At 32.3% G+C, this 22,038-nt stretch overlaps 1 non-coding gene across 1 annotated transcript; it reads right to left on the bottom strand.

Moving 5' to 3' along the window:
* Positions 1–11,848: 11,848 nt before the first annotated feature.
* On the bottom strand, positions 11,849–11,929 carry TRNAS-AGA (transfer RNA serine (anticodon AGA)). The gene has a single exon. It is a non-coding gene; the product is annotated as a tRNA-Ser (tRNA).
* Positions 11,930–22,038: the final 10,109 nt, after the last annotated feature.

Raw genomic sequence — 22,038 nt, 5'->3', positions numbered from 1 at the left:
CACTATCATTGTAGTTTCCTTAGGGTAAGGAAAGTGTTGGTAATGAACTGTATGGTAACACTTTTATGGATGTTGCTATAAAGTTGTAAAAGTGTTGCTACAAGCATCTATGGCGTCACGCAAAAACCCAACACTTTTTTAAAAGTGTTGCCATTTTGTCTAAGCCAATACTTTTATGGCCTTTGCCAACACTTATTGTGTGTTGCAGTAGACCATCTATGGTGTAGTGAATCTTGTTGTAAATTTTGATAATGTTGTGATTTTAATGTTAGAATCCGTTATTGTTTGGCATTTTTTGTTATATACCACTTAACGAATTTTGTTAAAAACACAACTAGACTTCGCATATGCTAATTAAAATCATCAACTAAACCAAACATTAGCTTTGCAGTCTTTGCATATACTGGAATCTGCGAAGTCGGACGGGGGAGACAGCCGCGTCGTTTCCTTAAGCAATGATTTTAATTAATTTATGTTGAATTAAATATATAATGCTGGGTTTTACTATACAGAAAGTTCAAGTGTGATGAAGTAGCCCACTGGACTAGTTGTTGGGCTGGTAAAATTATACTCAAAGCCCAGCCCATAATTTCTTAATTTTCTATGTCCGATCTTGTTTTCCTATGAATGGTGTCATGCGTGAAGGTATGAGTAAGGAGAAGTTCAAAATAAATTGTTTATGCATACATTTGCGCCGGGTGTCCAGTGCAAGGGGTCGAATACATGAATATCGTAATTAAATATAAAATTACAACTAAGTCATATCAATAAATTTAATTCTTAATATGTCATTATTCTTTATGTATTATGATTTTACATCATAATTTAAAAATTCTAGACTTCAATTCATAAATCATAAACCCTATAAAATATATTCTAAATTAGTAATTTATAAATTCTAATCCTTAAAATATATTAAAAGTACTGATTTTACTAGTTTTACATAATCTAAAATGATGATTTGATATAGTTGTAAATAGTTTTTAAAAACTTATGTGTAATTTTCCCAATAAAAAATTACATTAAAAATCAAGTTTTACTCTGCATTTAACTACCTCTTATAAATGTTTATTATCATCCCATGTTTTTTTTAAATATATGACAATCTCATACTTTTATTTCTAGGGTCAAATACATGAATATCATAGGTATAAAATTACAACTAAGTCATATCACCAAACTTAATTTTTAATATTTTATTATTCTCTATATATTATAATTTTATACTATAGTTTGAAAATTCTAGACTCCAGTTCATAAATCACAAACCCTAGAAAATATATTCTAAACTTCTAATTTATAAATTCTAATCATTAAAATATATTAAAAGTACTGATTTTACTAGTTTGACATAATACAAAATTATAACTTGACATAGTTGTAAATAATTGTTAAAAGATGAATTTCTGTGTAATTTTCCCTTATTTCTATTGTTATCAAATTCAGTACTGATTTTTAAAAACACAAATTAATAAAATCTGATTATTTTAAATTAGTGACGTAATTAGATTTTTTTAGTACTGAACACTTATGAATATTTAACTCATTCATGAATATTGTATAACTAACCCAAAATAATAGTGTTTTGAAAACTGGATTAAACTATCCGGTTCGACCTGTTCATGCGAACCAGTTAGGTCTCTAGCCAAGTTGATGCTGAGTTTTCATATATCTATTAAACCGAATTGAAACGCTTCAACCGATCGGGTTAACTACGAATCGATCCGATTAAACGGTTTGGTCCGGTTAAGTTTTTACTCATATTTAATTGAAAAAAGAGAGAAGAAATGTGTGGTTTAAAGGATTCTGGACCACCAGATCCTACTTCAATTGTTTTACCAATCTAAATTAGTTAACTAATAGCAACGTTATTCGAATTTTCCGTGCCCGTGCGCAGATCATTTCCTGGACAATGCGTGTGGATTGGTTAAATTGTTTAGATTCAATGACGCATATTCAAGTGGTTGTCTCTCATATGTTCCGTGAGGGAAATCAAGTGGCAGACGCTCTTGCTAATTACGGACGTCTGGCCTCAGATTTACAAATGTGGAATACCCTTCCAGACTTCTGCTCCCTTCTTGCTAGAGATAATGCCCTTGGTAGGGATATGTTTAGATTTTCTTAAAACATTCTTTGTACTGGTTTCATACTTTTTTCATCTCTTCATTTATATATATGGTTCTTTGCCTTTTCGGGGATGCCAACCTGGTTGGAATTCCTATTGGGCTAGATCCGTATTTCAAAAAAAAAAAAATATAAATTTATATCTTATACTAATATTTAAATATTAAAAATTGAATTTTTTTTTAATATTTTTTATATAATTCTATAAATATAAATATTATTAAGTTAGTTTATTTTTGCAATATAATCAAAGGGTAGTTAGTATTTAAACTTAAACATAAGCAAAATAAAATTTGAAAAATCTAGTAAATTTTATAATTTAAATTAAATAAAAAAACTGAATTTTATTTTATATATATATATATATATATTATTTATAATTCATCCTGTTTAACCAATCCGAGTAATCAGTTGAACCCATTAACCACTGATCGAATTGTTAATTTGGTTCGATTTTTAAAACATTGCAAAAAAAAATCAACCAGCATGTTATTAATTTAGATGAGTTTGAACTGGGTTTAAAATTTAAATTCCAAATCCAATTCCAATAAGTTTACCTAATCCAATTTGAACTGGGTTTAAAATTCAAATTCAAATTCTAAATCCAGTTTCAAACCCGCTCGAAAAATAGGCGAGCATGAACGGGTCTCAATCAGATCTAATGTCAAAAATTTTATCCCAACCACTGGTCCATTGGATACGTTACTCATGTAACATGTCTACGATTTAATTGCGGTTGTCACTAATAGGGTTTATTTGGTTCATGGAATAGGTTAGAATTTTTTTTTTTTTTATGAAAATAGTCATAACTTCATTAGATGAAAACATAATAAGTACAACAAAAAAAAAAACTGTAATGAATCAAATCTTACCAAATCTATAAAGAGACTAAAACGACTACATGGAGCAAAAAGACCACAAAGGCATAAAAAACACAAAACAACAATGAAGCTTATATTTCTCCTAAATCTAAATCTGCAGAAAAGTAGATGCAATCCAATTTTCACCATTTAAGTCATTCCGAACATTTGGATCTGAGTCATTTCTTTTGTCTCAACCACGTAGATTTATTGATCCATGGATAAGATAAACCATTTCCGCTCTTGCTAAATCGGAAAAAAGTATAAACGGTGGAATAATAGAAAGCAAATACAATTAAGACGGATAAAGAGATCTGATATTGATAAAATATATGAACACAGAATAAAAAGAAAAAAAACAATAATAAAAAATACAGAAATCTAATCTGGTGGGAGGACGAAGAAGGAAGATAGATTTCCTTCATCCTCCTCAAAGTAGATCAACAAATTTGTTATCACCGATGGAATGGACCGACATAAATTTTTGGGTCGGAATCACCGACGAAATACCGACGAAATCTATATGTCGGAATTCTCCTACACATTCACCTACACATTATTAAAATGTGTAGGTGAATATTGGCCGAATTATTCCCTCCCCTATCACCGACATTGTTAGTAGGTGAATTTTAGTATCTGTGATGTCACCAACAAACGCGTCACATAGACCTACAGAATTGTGTAGGAGAATATATTATTAAAAAATTAAAATAAATTTCTAAAAAAATAAAGTAAAATTAAACAAAACAAAATTGTATTTTAACTAATAAAATAATAAAAAATAGTTAGTATATATAGTTGGATTCTTTATTTCCTTTAGAATCCAAATTCACAAACCCTAAAATTTTCTCCTCGCCTCTTCTACCCTACCCATTCCCAGCCACCCACGATCTACAGTAGCTTATTGTTCTTTCTCATTCTCGCCTACACAACACTGGCGCCGCTGCACTATTCTGCCTCTCCCCCATCCTCTGATTCTTAAATTTACGCATGTGATTCTTTTAGGTTCTCTAAAACGATATTGATTTGTTTAACCCCCCGTCGAGCTCGAGACGAGGAACCACAAGCTCAAACGTCTTGTTCAGTCTCCTAACTCATTTTCATGGTAAAACTCTATCTCTGTATTTATTTATTCATGTTCAGTCTCCAAATGTCTAGCTGATTTTAGGATTTTGGTAAGATATGGTGCCTGATTTCACCTTCTTTTTTGGATTTGTCTCTGGTGCAGGACGTGAAGTGCCAAGGATGCTTCACCATGTAAGTCCTTTAATTAAGTTAAAATCATTGTTTATTTCTGTTTTATTGATGTGATCAAATAGGAGTTGGCAGTTTGAAATTTGAATTGTTAGCTACCTTATTTTGGAACAAGCTACGTGAAAATGAATTTATAATATGTGATACAGATTAACTGTCTTTAGTCATTTCCAAACTGTTGTGGTGTGTAGAAACTGCCAGACTATATTGTGCCAACCAACGGGCGGGTGAGCCAGGCTTACAAAGGGTTGCTCCTTCCAAAGAAAGGGCCATTGAAATTAAATATTGTGCTTTGCATATTGTCAGTTGCTGGTAAATGTTGGTGGAGTTATACTCCAAGAATGGTGGTTTCAGCAAAAAATATATGGCTCTTCTGAGTTTTTCTTCTGTAATTTTTTTTACTTCTGATGTGGAATTTATTAACAATCAAACACCGACTTTTTGAAGATATTTTTAGCAAAATGTTAATCTATTAGATTTTAGGATAGTCTAGAATATTAATTGATTTAAAATAAAATGGTAGAAATGTCTAGAATATTTTGGAGGTTGTAAACTTTTTTAATATCCTAGAAACTTCAGTAAGTTGTGTGGCTGTGAATCAAAGTGACCACCGACATTATTATTGTATAAATAGAATAAGATAGATAGGTCATGTAGAGTGTGAAGAAGAAGTGTCCATTATTGAGTCTGGCATAATTTCATCTTGTACAAGGAGTGGGCTAAAGCATAATAAATTGATTTGTTTTCTTGTGTGTAAGAAAACTTGAGTTATATGTATCAATAAGATATATATATATATTATATATCAAATCCTCCATTTTATTTAACAAGTGGTATCAGAGCGGGCGGTCAGCGACCGGTACGTGGTCGAGTGCAAGCAAGCGGTCAGGGACCGGGAGTCGGGTACTTCGAAAGTTCGCGATCCGGGATCGTGGTGGTACGAGGTATTTTTAGCACGCAGTCCGGGACTGTAAAAATTATTGGTCGGTGTTACTTGGTTAATTAAAGGAGATAACCAAGTCATGATGACAGACATGTCTACCTCGGTAAGCACTCTGGAAAAACTCAATAACAATAATTATAGTACTTGGAGTACTCGTATGCAATTTTATCTGCTCGGCCAAGATTTGTGGGAGATTGTTGGAGGAAACGAAACAACGCCTCCAACGGAACAAAATGACCTTAAGAAATGGAAGGTCAAGCATGGTAAAGCTATGTATGCTTTATAAATTTCGGTGGAGGACGATTTGCTGCAACGCATCAAGGATGCCAAAACCCCAAAGGAGGCATGGGACACTCTAGCGGAATTATTTGCAAAGAAAAATGATGCCAAGCTCCAACAACTCGAGAACGAGTTACTGTCGGTCTCGCAACAAGATATGACGGTGAGTGAATATTTTACTAAAGTTAAAACTTTATGTAAAGAACTTTCAAAATTGGATCCTGAAAATAAAATCACTGAAACAAGGATTAGAAGAATTATAGTCCATGGGTTGCGTCCAGAATTTAATGCACTTGTCACAGCAACCCGTGGATGGGCTAAAGAGCCAAATTTAAATGAATTGGAAAATATTTTGGCTAATCAAGAGGCCCTGGACAAACAAATGTCTAAGGTCTCGATCAATAATGAAGATAAAGCTCTTTTTAGTAATAAAGAGAGAAATGATCCAAAAACCGCGAGATCGAGATTCGGAGAAAGATCTAAAGGAGACAGATGGCAGAGAAGTCCACAAAGAAGGAGTTGGCAACAAGGGGGAGCTCACCACACTCACAACCATAATGAAGAGGACGAGAAGGTGTATCGACGAAAGAACAACCAGTGCTATGTTTGTGGCAAAAGAGGTCATTATGCACGAGATTGCTGGCATAGGAAAGCAGAAGGAAACGTCGTTACATCCGCACACGCTCAAGAAGGAAGCGAAGAAGAATGGGATTTCCAAGCTTCAAGTGCCATGGTAGAGCCGATGATATGTGATCCAGTCAAGTCATCCATAGCAGATGGAAAGAAAGAGCAAGCGTTTGTTGTTGGGCAGCAAGAGGAAGAGGAACCAGTGAGACGATTGGATTCTATTCAGCTCGTCAATTCTATACGGATCATTGAAGATCTAGGTGGTCATGAGGAACCACTGAAGGAGCATTCCAATGAGGAAATGAACAAGAGAGATGTCCGAAATGAGTCACCGACATATAAACTTTTTAGTTTTATAATTTTATTATGTATTATTTTGCAAGAAGGTTCTAGCAAAAGTCAATAAGTTTAAATGCTAATGTTTAGTCTAGGATTTTCTAGACTTTTACTTCACCGACATTACAACTATATAAATAGGTGGTTGATGTTTAGTTTTTTATATATGCAGCAAATAGAGAGAGCAAAAGGAAGTGAGTGGGTGAGTCTTAATTTGTGTTCATCAAATAAGTGAGATTTTGTGTGAAGTGTTTGAAATCAATAAAACTTATATTATCAATTAAGTCCTCCTTAGTTAACATAATTTTGTAGCACAAAGATGATATAGACTTCGTGTTTCTATCTTAGGTTCATTATCTGATTCTGGATTGCTGCTCTTCAATTTGCATTTTGGCATAGTGGCTAGCTATACAATCTGATTAAGGTAAATGGTTGATATATTTCATTCTATACTTGCTTTTACTCGAAAAGTAAGGGGGCGTTTGGTTTGGGGTCTTTAGGAATGGGAATGGGAATGAGAGGGTTTCATTCCCTTTGTTCCTGTTTGTTTACAAAAAAAAATCTATTCCCTTTACCCATTTTAGATTAAGCCATTACCCCACTTTAGGTTAAGCCATTACCCATGTCTTCTAAGGAATTGGATTCCCTTTACCCCATTCCCTTTCCTAAACATATCCAAACACATAAAGGAATTAATGGTTATTCCTTTCATTTCTTTTGGTTTCCCTTTCTTGATTCCTTTTCCCTTACCCCTTGTGAACCAAACGCCCCCTAAATGTAATGATGTAATTAGTAGCTGGATACTAGGTTATCTAAAGCATGTATAGTAGCTTGATATACCAATTCATCCACATCTACACGTTACACTTAATTAGGTTTTGATGGTTACTCTTGTCACTGAGCTTCAATTATGCTTGATATTGCTGATCTACTTTTTCTTCTAAGAGAGTTTTTCAAATTTTTACTTTGTCTTTTGAAATGGGAAACGTTGGGTCACCACATAGTCAATGTGATCTTGGAAGTAGACTTTGAAATCTCTTTGGAAAATAGTGCTCAAAATGGACTTAAGAGAGCTTTCTTCAAAGGAAAAGATAACCATTTGTGCATCCAATGTATACCTATGTCCTGACCAAGGTGTGTATGCAGGTTTTTGGCGTAGAGCATGTTTCACTGCATATGAGGAAAAGTAACAGGGTAACAGATTCATCATCACCATCACCATGGTGGTGGATGTTATTCAGCTAAGTCAAAGTTCGTGGAAGGAAGACAAGAGTCGAAATCAGAGGCAAAAGCCAGCCCAAAAGCAGAGTCGAAAGCCGGGTGATGGTAAGATGTATACCTAATACTTGAGAACTTGGCAATGTTATTTTTCAATGAGATTGTGTAGTGAGCCATAATGTTTTCTTTAGGTAGTGATTATGCATTTAAAGATTGAAAGTTGCGTGGCTACTTCTTTCTTCTCGCTCCTCGTATATTATAACTAGCATTTTTATGTAATGCTTGTTGTCCTACACTGTATGATACTTTATGGTGCCAACTTTTATAGTTTTCTTTCATCTCTGTTTGGTGATTCTAATCATTTCAACTCTGGTACTTGACAAGTCTGTTGTGTGAAGTCTATTGACAACAGTTTAACTCTGATACTTGGATACTAGGGAGGTTATGTAATTGTGTAAAATTCTGCAGCTGGTATAGTGTTTTCGTGTCATTGAGAAGTGCTCTAGTTTTACTAGTAATTTGTTGGTCTTTATGGAATAAACGCATTTGCAGTTTTGGGTAACGTTTTTGGTGAATTGCAGATTTGGTCCTAATATACAAAATGGTTCAAATTTAATCCTAATGTTTTTTTGGTGAAGTACAACTTATCTAGTAATCTCTCTCTAAATGTCTAGTGACTTTTGACTTCAGATTAGTCCATGTTCATGGTTCCTCACCTAAAGTTATTTTGGTTGAATCTTGTGTCTAATATTGTGCATGAAATTAAAGAAAACAAGTAAAAATCTAGAACAGATGGTAATGCTAAGTGGTTGACTAGATTATTATTCTTCTTCATGTGTAATTGGAAAATGAACTTTCAATATTTGGTCATCATGGTAATATTTTTATGGATAGTTGCACTTGAAGTTTTCAAAATAAAATATAATCTCTCCTCTGCCAAATATTCACTGCTTTTATTTTATTTTCCTTTTCACTTTCGTTTCATTTCTGCTTGACCTTGTACTTTTTATAGTTTTATATTTTTATAATGGAGAGAATGTTTGCATATATGGCAGTTTTACATAGACGAGTCTCTGTTAGAGCAAGAATGTGAGTTGTGAAATAGCATACAACTATGAACATGCTGTTTAGACCATAGGAAGAAATGCCCAAATGGAAGACTGTTGAAGTTTGATGATATAATCCTTTTCAAAAAGAGTAATAACAATGTTGGCTGATAAAATTTTCAACTGACTTTTATGTGTTAAAGTTGAGGCCCTGTCTTGCCATGCTGAGAATTTTGATTGCGTCTTTGCCTATGAGAACAGTTCAGTAATATCCTATATGTATTACAAATCATATATGTAATTGTTCCTTGGTAATTCAACATCTAGTTGTATCTACATTCATTTGTTTTGTGTTTTAATTATGTTTTAATTAATTAAAAGTTATGATGTCCATTTCAGGTGTGTTAGTTTCTGTTGTTGCCTTGCTCACAAGGTATTTTTCAGTCAATATCTTATTTTTAAAATATTTGTTTTAGGAACTTATTGTCCAGATTTATGGTGTTTTTATGTATGTATGATTTTCTTTTTTGAAGCAATGTATGTATGATGATTAAGTCTCACAATTGTAGTTGTATTTTTTGTAGATATAGTATAATTGCTTTCCTTATAACATGTTTTAATTTGTATGTAATTCGTAATATATATATATATATATATATATATATATATATATATATATATATATATATATATATATATATATATATATATATACATACGAGCTTCCTTCAATCCAAATAAAGTGACCGAAAAGAAAATATAACCACACCAAAAATGATTTTAAATATAATTTCCGACGCAATTTCCGACCAATATTTGTCGGTAAAATTTTAAAATTAAATATTTAAAAAATAGATCACCGACACATAATAGTCGGTGAAGTTATCGGAAAGTCCGACAGAAAGTCACCTACATAGAGTAGTCGGAATTTCCCGACCCAAAACACCGACTGAATATTGTGTCGGTGATTTTTTGTGTCGGTAAAAAATTGTCGCAACTGCTTACCTACGAGGTCAACGCCAACACAGCAATATATGTCGGTCTTCCGTCGGTGATCATGATCACCGACACAAATTAAGAAATCACCGACGGATTTTTGCGTAGGTAATAACGATTTTTCTTGTAGTGTAAAATAGAAACCTTTAATAGAAAATGGGAAGAGAAAGGAAGAATAACAGAGATGCCAATTTTTTTTTTGTTTTCCTTCGAATCCAGTAGGTTATAAATTTTTATTCTAAGATTTGGTTTAATTTTTTTTTTTTCATGTGATTAGTTATTCCATAAATGAAAGAATCGGTATTCCTTGATTCAATCTAGGGATAACTATTCCTAATCAATATCATAATTTATTTCTAAAATTATCTTCTAACAAATTTCTCAAATCCTATAAATATTGGCAAATCATAAGTTATATCTTAAAAGAACGGGAAAAATAGAAAAAACAGGAAAACGTTAGAAAATACAAAAATACAAAAAAAAAGGGGAAAGGTACAAAAATAAACCTTGTGGTTACACCTGTTTTCGACCAACATCCATTTGGTTTAAAAGTTTGCAAAATGGTATCTTGAGGTTCATTCCGTTAGCAAACAAATACCAAATTGACAAACGGTGTTAAAAGTCAAAGGGAAAAGAGTTAATTTAGTCCTTATGTTTATTTATTTTATAAAGGGTAAATTCCAAAAAAAAAAACCCATGTGGTTTGATGTTGTTCCAAAAAAACCCTTGTGGTTTGGTTTTACAAAATAAAAGGACCGTGGTTTCGCCGTTACCCGAAAAACGGAAAAGGCTTTAACACCGTTAAAAATGCTGACGTGGCGAGGGGTAGAGTTGGAAAAATATATTTTTTTTATTTTTCTTTTTTCTTTTTCATTTTCATTTTCTTTTTCTTTTTCTTTTTTTTCTCCTCCTCCTCCTCCTCCTCCTCCTCCTCCTCCTTCTTCTTCTTCTTCTTCTTCTTCTTCTTCTTCTTCTTCTTCCCTTTTCTTTTTCCTTCTTTTTTTTTAAGTTCGGAAATTTCCAGATGTCTGCACTCATTATCTGTGCCACGAACCGTGAGATTTTTTCTTGCTAGAGAATCTGTGCCACGAATCTGTACTTCCCTCGTCGATAGACGGTCACGGTTTCCTGCGCACCACCGCTCCCATCCCTCGTAGACCCGACGGCCAAATCCTCCGCCGGTATTGAGGACGAGGAGGTGAAAAATTCCAGATTTCCGACGGAAATTTCCAGATTTCCGTCGGAAATCTAGAAATTTTCCAGATTTCTAGAAAATTTTTCGAAACTTACAATCGGTATAATTTTTTAGTGAAAATAACGACAGGAAGTGTCCGCATCCAAAAATCTGGAATTTTTCACCTCGTCTTTCAAAATCTTTTCCAAATAAATTCTGAAATAACGGGAGGCGTCCCATTCGTCTTCTAAAAACTTATGGACCAAACACAGAAAGTGATACTTATCTCGTGTGTGTGTTTGGGGTGGAATCTCTTGTTTTAAGAAAAATAACCATCGTTTTTTACTAATGCCCCTGTCAATTTTGTTTGTATCCCGTGAGATATCTTCGAGTAAACGTAACATCCTTTTCAAATGTTCAGGAATGAGTATAGTTGCAGGCCTTGGGACCCTATGGGGTTCTTTTAAATAATAATTTTAGTTTGTTCAGAAATTAAAAAAAAAAAAAAAGAAGAGAAGAGAGAGAGAGGAAGAAGAAGAGAAGAGAGAGAGAGAGAGGGAGAAGAAGAAGACGAAGAAGAAGAAGAGGAGAAGAAGAGGGAGAGGAAGAGGAAGAAGAAGAAGAGAAGAAGGAGAGGTAGAAGAAGAAAAAGAAAAAGAAAAATTAAAAAAAAAATTAAAAAAAAAATTTCCAACTCTACCCCTTGCCATGTCAGCATTTTTAACGGTGTTAAAGCCTTTTCCGTTTTTCGGGTAACGGCGAAACCACGGTCCTTTTTTTTTGTAAAACCAAACCACACGAGTTTTTTTGGAACAACATCAAACCACAGGGTTTTTTTTTTGAATTTACCCTTTTATAAATTAACTTCCCTTATTATCTAATTATAAAAAAAAAACTCAAAATAAAAATTAAATATACTATCTGCTCCATCAATCTCTCGCATAGTTTATCAGAATTGAGACTGAATACACGAGGACGGGGAGAAAAAAAGCGTAAACGGCAGGATTCGAACCTGCGCGGGCAGAGCCCACATGATTTCTAGTCATGCCGATAACCACTCCGGCACGTCCACCTTTTTACAATCAACCGGAAAAGTAAAAAGACTACGCAGGAAACTGCTTTCCATGAAATTGGGTGATATCGGAGGTTGTGAAGCCGCCGGCCACGTTCTCTAAACATAGAGAGAATCTGATTCAGTAAAACGAAATCAACAACAGCAAACAAATTAAAATCTGTTTATTGAGTTTAAATTCCTTTGAACTCCATAATCCTCGAGTGTAATCCCATCCAATGGATCACCAACAAATTTCATTCAATTCTTAATACCCTTTGATTCTATTCTGTGTCTCTTCAATTGTCTGTTCCATAACATATGCGTATCCGATTTGAGGTATCGCCAATAGAGCTGAACCAACTGTTGCAATCGCTTTACAACAGTGTGATACTTGAAATATACCTAAAAGGGAGTGAAAGTGAGTGAAACTCAATGATTTTAGAGAGAAATTAAGAAAGAGAAGAGAGAGATCAGAGAGAAAGAAGAAAAAAAATTAAAAATTAAAAAGAGATGAAAAAGATGGTGTAATTGATTTTTATTTTTTATGTTGGGTTTTTTTGTGATAATTAGATAATAAGGGATGTTAATTTATAAAATAAATAAATATAAGGATCAAATTAACTCTTTTCCCTTTGACTTTTAACACTGTTAGTCAATTTGATATGTGTTTGCTAACGGAATGAACCTCAATGTACAATTTTGCAAACTTTTAAGTCACATGGGTGTTGTTCGAAAACAGGTGTAACCACAATGTTTATTTTTGTATTTTTTCCAAAAAAATATGAAAACACAAAAAACGTGAAAACATTACAAAACATTGTAAAAAGGCGAAAAATACAAAAACGTGAACAAACGCAAAAACACGAAAAAAATACAAAAGCATGAATAACACGAAAAATTGGCAAAACACAAAAAATACAAAAACGTGGAAAAAGCAAAAAATGCGAAAACTCAAAAAAGTACGCAATAAACATGAAAAAGCGAAAAACGAAAAAACACAAAACTTGAAAAACGCGGAAGCACATGAATAACACGAAAAAGTGATAAAATGTGAAAAATAAAAAACGTGAAAAACATGAAAATACGAAAACCCAAAAAACGAAAAACACAAAAACAACACGAAAACATGACAAAACGCGAAAATACGAAAACGTGAACAAACGGGGAAAACAAGAAACCGTGAAAAACACGAAAAAACGTGAAACGCCAAAAACACAAAAACGTGAAAAAATGTTTAAAAAATTCATGTTTTCGTGTTTTTAACATTAAAAATGTTTTCATATTTTTTGTGTTTTCAATGTTTTTTTACGTTTTCATGTTTTCCATATTTTTAGCATTTTTTTTTTTTTGTGTTTTTTCCATATTCTTGATCAATTAATTTTTAACGCATTAAGAGCATGTTTGAATCACATATATAACTGGATCTTCTAATAGGAGCTTAATGTGTTAAAAAATAAATGATCAAGAATTTAAAAATGTGTTAAAAAAAAGCCTAAAAAAATGTGTTAAAAAATAATTGATTAAGAGATTAATGTGTCCATTTGAAAGATTAAGGATTTAATCAATAAAAAATGAATTGATCACGGCTCAAATATGCATTTCACCAAAAAGATAATCAAATTAAATTATTTTTTACTATAAATGAAATAATTGAAATTAATTTTAGTTTCCACAAAATAAATTAGGCAAAAAGCATATTTAAGCCCCTGAACTTTACCTGTTTTAAGGATCAAGCTCTTGATCAATTATTTTTCCACATTGAGCCCCTGATCATTGATTTTGTTATGGATTTGGCCCTTATTTAACTTTTCTGTCCAGTTTGGACTGGATACATCGTTAGGGCGATTCGGCTTGCTGACATGGACAAATAAAAAAAATAATTCATTGACTAGGAGAGATAAAAATTAAAAATTAAAACGAAATTATAGTAATTAATTTTCAGTATATTGCTTCCAAACTCGATTTTCTTCTCTCCCATTTTGTGATTTTCAACATTAAAATCGCCAAATAGATTTTCTCATCTCCTACACTCGACAAAAAAGTGAAACAAGGGCCAAAACCATAACAAAATCAATGTTCAGGAGTTCAATGTGGAAAAATAATTGATCAGGGGCTTGATCCTTAAAACATGTAAAGTTCAGGGGCTTAAATATGCTTTTTGCCAATAAATTATAGTGGTACAAGTAATTTTATGCCACGGTTAATTTTTTTTATCGTGGCATAAATAGATTTAGCCACAACAAAAATTACTCATGGAATAAATATATAAAGAGAGCCTATGTTTTTGGTGGAATTTGTTTTTCCTGTGGCTAAACAGAATTAAGCCACAAATTTTGAATTCTAGTCGGATGATTCATGATGCAAGTGATGATTTATTGTAGTGATATTGTTAAAATAAGGAGAAGTGACCTCTATTTATAGTTGAAGAGGCTTATTATAGTTGTAACTATCTCCTAATTTCCCTCCACTAACTAAGTAACTTTCCTTATTTTCAGTTTATAATTGTAAGTTAGTTAGAGCTAGAGTAGTAATAACAACTAACTTAACTAAAAACTGCACATGTTCTGAACATGTGCTTTAATTTTCAAAATTTATTTCTCCTAATATGAATCTGAATTAGGTCCACGAACATATCCCAGATTCCTTAGGATGTCTAGTTTCTGAAACTTTCGACCTCGTGAAAAATTTATCCGTTTGATGCCTCGATCATTTGAAGTGACGTTGGTATTGCAAACACATGCTCTAACTTCCAAAGTTTATTTCTCTTTCCATTTGGATCCGAACCAGGCCCACGAATATACCCTGGATTCCTTGAGATGTCTAGTTTCTGAAACTTCCATCATAGTGAAAAACTCCATCCGTTTGATATCTGGAATGGTCAGTTGAAGTGATGTTGGTATTGTAGGAAAAATAAGAAAAATGATCCTTTTTTTCTTTGTTTGTCTTTTGTATACTTTCTTTTTGTTTTTTTCATATTTATTTTCCAAACCTTATAATAAAATTTACAATATTCTTTCAATGGAATAAAAATAATTTTTTTATTTTATGGGTAACAATTGCCTCAATCTTTTGTGTGTAAATTAATTAAGATTTGAATTTGCACACAAAAAAGCATAGATTAGAATTTCATCTTTTCCAGATTTTGAAGTAAATGTAATTAAAAAAAAATGCTCTTATTGCTTTAGAACTTCACAAGTAATTTGAAATGCTTTCTGTTATAAAAAAAACATATAATATACCTTTATTTATAAATTTTTAAACTACGTGTTTACAAATAAAGCATACATAATAATTTTTTTTGGTACTTTGCCTAATAAATAATATAAAAATAATAATAATGATATGCTATGTACTTATTCATCAATACTTTTGTTATATACTTATTCATCAATATTTGTTGACTCAGTAGCAGCTTTAGATTTATTGATGCCAAATAGATTGTCTAGATACTCAAGAAACATAAACATAAAATAAATATTAACTGTGATTTAGGTTATAGGTAAATTAATAATTATAATTTTGAACTATTCTTCAACTTGTTAATTATATTATTTTTAGATTATTTGAGTTGTGTTTATAAAAGATCAAACTATAATTATATGATTTATAATTTGGCTGAACTATGTAACTTTGATTCTTTATTTGAAAATATCGGTATACTTATGAAGCTTGATAATAAGATATTATCAAGTCCAAGCCATATATATATGTAAAATTAGATAGATTGGAAAATGCGAATTTCGATTTGTTTGCCTATTAGATTATTTCAATGGTAAAGTGTAATAAACTCTGTGATAGAAATATCGATTTTATATAGTTGTAGATGGAATTGGAGTTTTGAGTATAGAATAGTGCTATACATCAATGAAAAATGTAATTAGTTATAGTTTGTAATGCCTAGGATCAAGGTGTTAAAAGAAATAGACTTGTCTATGGGCCCGGGTACCTGCCCAGCCCATCCAGACCCGTGTCTATTGGGTCGGGTTTGGACAATGATAATTGTTGTTAGGTCCAGGTCGGTCCAGGCCCGTCTATTTTTTGAGCGGGTTTGACATTAATAAAAATAGCACGGGCCGTGGCCTATTAATATTAATTAATAAATTTTATATATTTATATATTAAATATTTATTTTTAAGTATTAAAAAATATTTTTTATAATTAAAAAATTATGTATGTATGTTTAGATGGGTTTACATGGGCTGAGCTTGTGATTTGATTTTTAAGCCCGAGCCCGCCTAAATTACTAGTGGGTTGGGCTGGGCTTGAGCTGAGGAATTTTATAGAAAAGCCCGCCTAGCCCATCCCGAGCCCGACCCATGGCCAGGTCTAAAAAAAACTATAAAACAACATCCTTAAAATCTTAAACTATATCTTTAAAAATAAGTAGAGATACAATTAAATAAAAATATCTTAAAATAATAAACACAATTCATCAACAACTATGAAACAATGTTTAAAAGTGGATTATAATAAACCAAAACAATGAAATTAATAATAATAATAATAATAATAAACAACGTTTTTTTTTTGTTCTGATCATAGCCCAGATGGCCAAAAAATATCCAAAGGGCTAAAAAAATAATGCTGGGTTTTACTATACAGAAAGTTCAAGTGTGATGAAGTAGCCCACTGGACTAGTTGTTGGGCTGGTAAAAATAATACTTGCTTTGAACTTTATAGCAAAGCCTAGCCCAGCCCATAATTTCTCAATTTTCTACGTCCAATCTTCTTTTGCTATAAAAAGTGCAGTTATACAATTCAACAAGTCAAACATAATTACTAATAACTTAAACAACTTTATTTTTATTTGGAAAAATTACATACAAATTCACTTTTTAAAAAATATCTACAATTATATCGAATAGAATTTTAAATTATTTCAAACTAATAAAATCATTATTTTTAATATATTTTAAAAATTAGAGTTTATAAACTAAAAATCTAGCATATAATATATAAAAAAAATGTCGAGAATTAAAATTGTTTTGGTAATATGGTTTAGTTCTACTTTTATAGTTAATTAAGCAATTGTGTAATGATTTGTTGGTGCAGGTATATGAGTAAGGATAAGTTTAAAATAAATTGTTTACGCATAAGTTTGGGCCGGGCTCGGGCCGAATCCAGTGCACTTCTAAAAAAAGGAAATTACATTAAAAAATTAAGTTTGAACTTTATTTACATTTAGCTACTTTTTATATATGTTTATTATCATCTGTTAAACCGAACTAAAACTGACCGGATTAACTATGACTTGATCCGATTAAACAGTTCGGTCCGGTTAGATTTTCATTCATGTTTAATTGAAAAAAATGTGTGGTTTAGAGGATTCTGGACCACCAAATACTAATTGCCACTAAACTAGCTTTCTACTTAGTGACTAGTAGTAAGCATATAAATTTATATATTATACTAATATTTCAACATTAAATATTGAAAATATTATTTAATATTATTTATATAATTCTAATAATATTCTTTATATAAACAAAGTTTAGTTAGTATTTCAATTTCAATTAAATAAAAAATATATTATATATATATATATATATATATATATATATATTTATTTATTTATTTATGTTTAACTGAACTGAATTTTATTTTATATATATTATTTATAACGTCATCCTGTTTAATCAATCCGAGTAACAGTTTGAACCTATTGATCCAGTTGTTAATCTGGTTCGATTTCCAATACGATTTTTAAAATATTATTACAAAAAAAAAACTCAGCCAGCGCAATGTTGACGGTTCTTTGTTTCGGGAGGCAGGTAGGAGCGGGTTTGGAGCGATCGTTCGTGATAGCTAGGGAGGCTTTCTTTGCTGTCACAGCAGTACCACTGCCGGGCTTTTTGAAGTGAAGATTGTGGAAGCAATGGCTCTAAGATATAGCATTCTATGGGTTGCTTCGTTAAATCTCCGTAATGTCTGTTTTGAGGTTGATGTAAAGCTAATTGTGGATGCCATTCACTCCTCTAAAAGCAAGATTTATCTGAATTCGGAGGGATCATCCAGGAATGTCGGGTGCTACTTCATCAATATACCGATTACACGGTATCGTTTGTTCTTCGGTTAGCGAATGAGGCGGCCCATGTTATTGCTAGGCAAGCCTTATCCAATGCTAATCTGTTTACTTCTGTTTTAATTCCAAGTTGGCTTGAAGAAACTTTATGTACTGATATGTTACCAGTGTTGAGAAAATTAATTATTAATTTAAAACAATTAAATAAAGAATGAATTGTTGTGAAGTCTCAATTAATAAATGACTATTTTTGTAATTTGTAGTGATGAAAGATTGGTTTTGTAATTTGTAATTTAAAAAAAAAAAAGTTGACCACCGAATTCGGTGGTCAAGTGAATTAATTGTGCCAGCAAATTGCTAACACAATTAATTGATAAGTTGGATCCTTGGCTTATAAAAGCCAAGGATGGATGCATTATATGATGAAGAATAGAATAAAAAGAAAAAAGGGAGTTAATAGAGGGAGCAAAAGAAATGTAGTGAGAGGAGGCACAATTGTGCCTTGTGAATTTTGAGAGTTTATTTTAGAGGGTAGTCTAATTATTTTGGAAAGAGATAAAAATAGTAAAAATAATTATTTTGGGTACTTTTGGAAAACACCCGAGTGCTACTATTTTTGTTTTATCTTGTAACTCTAGAAAGTTTTTAGAGAACACCCTCTTATAAACCAGTTGAGTAATAAAGTTTCGGTTTGTTTCAAAAAAAATATATTAAAATTTAGGTTTAAAATAAATATTTAATATATAAATACGAATTTAATAATTAATATTAATAGACCAGGTAACCTACTCGAAAAATAGGTTAGCTTGAACAGGTCTCAATCGGATCTATTAGATACGGGACTAGACAGTATGAGTACTAGATCACGATCTTCATATACAGAATTGAGAGAGAACAAAAAGTAAAGGTGTTAGAAAATGTGAAGATGTTAGATCTTTAAAATGGTAGTGCTCTGCACTCAAAATCTTAGTGGATCCTATTTTCTAACTTTTAACTATGCCAGTTGAAACCCAAATAGAAGTTTTTTTTTTTTTTCCTTTTTCCTTTTTAATTAGTTTTTGATTGTTTAAAAACTAAGGCCGGTTTGGTACGCTGTCTATTGTAATAGACGTAGTAGTGGAATGACCATTACAATTGAGGCTCATTACCATGTTTGGTTAGTCATATTGATGAGTGCCGAATCCACCAAAAATAATCCCAACTTTCTCTAAACGAATAAATTGTAATAGAGCAAGTAGAGGTCGAACCCAAGGGAATAATATTGATTCAAAACTTCTCACGACCTAACAAAATAATTAAATGGGGGTTTAGAATTGTAAAGTTTATTAAATCTAAAGGTAACAGGTAAAAGATCAAGACAACACAAAACAAGAATTAATGACGGTTTGTGAATAATATTTTGATGAATTCCGTTAAGGGGAATCGCAAGATAATTCATACGTTAACGATCATTGACAGATAAGATTATATTCTCATGTTTTCGTCGGGTCAGTTTGAATGTTCTTCCTTAATAACGAATTAGTTAAGCACGGCAAATAACTTGATCCTAATCAATAAACAATCCTATCTCAGCGCCTAAGATTTAATTTATTGACCTCTTAAGAATTAGAAGAACCTGATCTTAGTTAATCGTCTCTCAGCGTCGGCGATTTTGGACTAACTTATCTGTTCATTTGACTCAGATAAACCCAACTAGATTCGTATTAATGTCACGTGGAAGACAAACTCAGGTTTGTCCGACTCGAGTCCGTTCTTCCAAACACGAAGCTAGCTTGATTTAAATAGTCAATAGCTACTTTATTTGGCTATCTTAGGTGAAACTCTAATAAACCAAATTAGCCATATGATTATTCGATTCGGCAAACAACCTGCAGTTATCATTCATAGAACAAACAATCAATTGAGAATAATTCTCTAAACACGATGAACAAATAAACGACTTAATAAATTGAGAAAAAAAGGTAACACAACAGTCTCACGATAACGGAGAAAATCTCCCTTGAATTATCCCTTAACCGAAATTAAAGAAGTTAGCTCCGAATAGCCATGGAGCGTATATGTTTTCTGTTGGAAAAATAAAATGTAAAAACTGATCATCTGAACTTGGAAAATCTGATGTTCTTAAGTCTATCCCGATTCCTAAAAATAGGGAACTAAAATCCCTTCAAATTAGCTTTAGAATCCTTCTTCAAATTTGAAATTAATTGCCTCCTCACTTGTCTCCTACAAATTCGTGCTTTAGCTGAAAATCCTGTTCTCAAATCGTCCAATCCGGATCAGGAAAGCAATCATATTCGAAGCAAGAAACTGTCAGCCCGCAACTGCCTTAGTCTTGTGCAAGACTAACTCTGACTCACACCAATATTTGCCCAATCAGCTCCGGATCACGACCCGTCATCAGCTCGGCCCAAATTAAGCCCAATTTATCTCCCTTTAGTCATCATTGGCCTGTAGAGATGAAAATACCAAAAACAAACAATAAAACCCGCAAAAATAACAAAACATGACAATTATAAAGCACAAAAGCAGGATTATTTATTATCGAATTATGCACTTATCAAACACCTCACACTTGCCCAATGCTTGTCCTCAAGCATACCAGATCATGGCATTAGCTCCGCATACTCTTAGGTTGTCTTGTCATTCGTTCCTAATTCCCCTAAGCGTTATAAAGACATTAACTACCAATCATCCAAATCAAGAATCTTTCGATTTTTAGAATACTTCTAACTCCCAAAAACGTCTCAACAACACTGCACGTAATGTGTAAAACAAGAAACTAGAAGCAACAACACCCTCACGTGATCACTCTATGCACTCTTGTGTTTAGGCTTATAATTCATTTTAGAGGATTCACTCAAGTCACAATCATAGAATGTAATTACCATAGGCTTGCCAATCAATCGAACCTCCACCACATAGTATGAATTCAAACAGAAAATCAAAGGGACTTAACAAGGGTGTAACGTAGGTTCGGCTCGTGGGTTGGAAAAGAAAGGGGAAAAAAACTTTAGGGGATCCGAGAGTAGTAAAATAGTACAAACTACTCCAAACTAGGCCAAAACAAAAGTAAAACTGCATATTTACAAGTACAAGGTTAACACATAAGACGACAAACTCATAATCTCACATGAATATCTAGAAAATAATCCGAGATAATCATGAAAACTAATGAGAACATAAACAAAAGAAACTAAAACAGTAAACGAACTAGGACAGGCAAATGTATGTAACCTATTTATTCTTTTCTTCTCTTTTTTTTTTCTTTTTCTCTGTTTTTTTTTTTTGCTTTTCTTTGAGGCTTTTTCTTTTCTTTTTCTGCCTCTATTCTCTCTTTTTTTTCTCTTTTTTTTCCATAACCACAATAAGTAATTATAGAGCACAACAGTTTGTTGTCTCTTCTTTAAAGAGCTTGTGGTTCAAAATATGACACGAAACACAAAATCAAACGACCCAACACTTTGTACAAACTTCAACTGGACTCTGAAGGCTTAAAACTTATCCTTGGCCAAAGGAATAAACAAGGTATCAAAAATGGGGAAAAAGGCTCAAATTGGCAGTCTAAAGGCTGATTCAATTTTGGTAAATTTTTTTCTTTTTCAGGGTTCAAAAGTGTGGAAAGGTTAACAGCAAAAGAAACCTAATGCCCTTATTATTTTAATAGTTTGAATTCATCAATCGGGTCTTAAAACGTATATCATGGCAAGTTCTAGAACTAACATACTATGCGAACGCACTCAGAAAAGAAAATAGAGCAAATGCGTAATGTGTTTGCTCTTTCCATTACGCTCAAATGCTTACCAGAAATAGGGTGTAAAGTGGTGCTGCTGCTTCTAAGTCAACTTATTAAAACGAGTTTTCATGCAATGTTGGAAACAATTTAGTTTGTCAGCGTGTAGGCAAAGCATTTACTTGACTCTGACTATTCAGAAAGGTACTCGCAAGACTCGATAACACTTTAGGGGACTCAGTACTAAAACAACAAGCAACTTTACCAACTATTTGGAAGATAATGAGCTAGCAATGGTAAAATCTCAACGAAACAAAACAAATGGCAGCCACCTCACACTAGGTCAAACATATTCCTTTTTTTTAGGCGATTAC

Source organism: Euphorbia lathyris, chromosome 8, assembly GCF_963576675.1.
Source record: "Euphorbia lathyris chromosome 8, ddEupLath1.1, whole genome shotgun sequence".
Taxonomy (NCBI): domain Eukaryota; kingdom Viridiplantae; phylum Streptophyta; class Magnoliopsida; order Malpighiales; family Euphorbiaceae; genus Euphorbia; species Euphorbia lathyris.
This window is presented reverse-complemented; position numbering and strand designations above follow the sequence as displayed.